Below are 1,769 nucleotides of genomic sequence, written 5' to 3'. Positions count from 1 at the left end.
TTGTGCTTACCTTTTTTCTTATACATCAGTTGTTCTAATGTAGAGTTGGTTTCATACCTAATTCCACCCACCACCCTCCCCCCAAAAAAACACACAGGGGACATTTAAAAAGGCACAATGCATGGAATATTTTTGATTATCACAACTACAGGTAATACTCCTGGCATCTAGTGTGTAGAGCCCATGGATATAGCTAAACAGCCCGTAATGCACAGGATAGTGGCCCATGACAAAAATTATCCAATACAGAAAGTTTATAGTGTTGAAGTTGGAAAGGCCTGCTCAATATTCAGTTGACCTTTGAAGAACATGGGTTTGAACTGCACAGGTATACTTATAAATAGATTTGTTTTTCAATGAATACCTGTACTGTTTTTAAACCTCAGTTGGAAGTGGATGTGGAGGGCTGACTCTCTGCATTCATCTGTGCCATGTTATATAGGGGACTTGATCATCTGCGGATTTTGGTACCCATGGGGGACCTGAAATTAGCAGTTATCAATTGTAGTTAAGTTTTGGGTAGTCAAAAGTTATATGCAATTTTTGACTGAATGGATGTCAGGCCCCTAACCTCTATGCTGTTCAAGGTCAACTGTATAATGATTCTTAAATAGTCAATATTTTCTCTTTTACTTTCCTTCTGGGTGTGTGCGTGTGTGTGATTTCGTTCTACTATGTGGTCTCTGAGCTTCTTGGATCTGCATTTTGTGTCTTCCATTAATTTCAGAATATTTATAGCCAATACATTTACATGTATTTCCTCCACCCTGAGCTAATTCTCTTTTATTTGTGAATTTCAAATGACAGCTACTTTTACTATTTGATATTGTTATCCAGCGATCAGAAGAAGCTGGAAGAAGCAATAAACAAATCTTTTCCTGGAGCCTCTGAAAACAACACAGCCCTGCCAGAAACTTGACTGCAGCCCAATAAAACTGATTTTCCACTTCCAGCCTCCAGACCCATAGGGGAATAAAAATCTCTGTTTTTGTAAGCCATTAAGTTTCTGCTCATTTCTTACAGCAGCCATGGGAAACTAATGTACATGGTAACCCGCATTCCAGCTCTGCCCTCTAACTCCTATGGAAACCAGAAGCCAGTCTCTTTCTTTTGCTCTAAAGCCATTTGGGGGCTTCTTTGTAAGGCACCATTCTGTCCCCAGAAAGTAATAAACCTTTTTATACATTCAGGTATTTAGCTCACATCTAAATAGTTATATGCCTTCTTGAATTATACTCACTCTAGTCCATATTAATGAGTTTATATATATGATGAAAAAGACTATTCTCCAAATATCACCGACATAACCAGTCGATAAGACAAAGTTGAGTGTATTGCTTACGTTAGGAAGGGAGAACACCACCTCACAGAGCTTTGGCTGTTTCTAGAGAGATGGGAAGGCAAGGAAAGAATGTAAAAATTGGAAGTTTGGTCTAAGGTGGTTCTTTCAAAGCAAGGGTTTGATTAGGATTAGCTAGAGATCAAGAGACAACAGTTCAGTTTTGTAGAAACAGAACTAAAAAGATTTTGTGGTGAGAGATTAAAAAAAAGTTAGGAAGTAAACTGTAGGTTGATGTTTTCTGCTGAATAATCCATGGATTGTTTAGAAATTTATGTAAGGAGCAATGAAAATATTTCCCTGGGAGAGCGGGGTTAAGTCATATTAATGGAAACAGAGGAATAGCAAAGTCATGTTAATGTAGATAGCAAGGGGGGGTGTTTAGTTTAGTTTCCTGGTTAAGTATGGAAGTTGGCAGTTTCTGTTCTAT

This window comes from Pteropus vampyrus, unplaced genomic scaffold (genome assembly GCF_000151845.1).
Source record: "Pteropus vampyrus isolate Shadow unplaced genomic scaffold, Pvam_2.0 Scaffold836, whole genome shotgun sequence".
NCBI classification, from domain to species: Eukaryota; Metazoa; Chordata; class Mammalia; order Chiroptera; family Pteropodidae; genus Pteropus; species Pteropus vampyrus.
The sequence above is the reverse complement of the archived record's forward strand: the minus strand, read 5'-3'. Positions refer to the sequence as shown.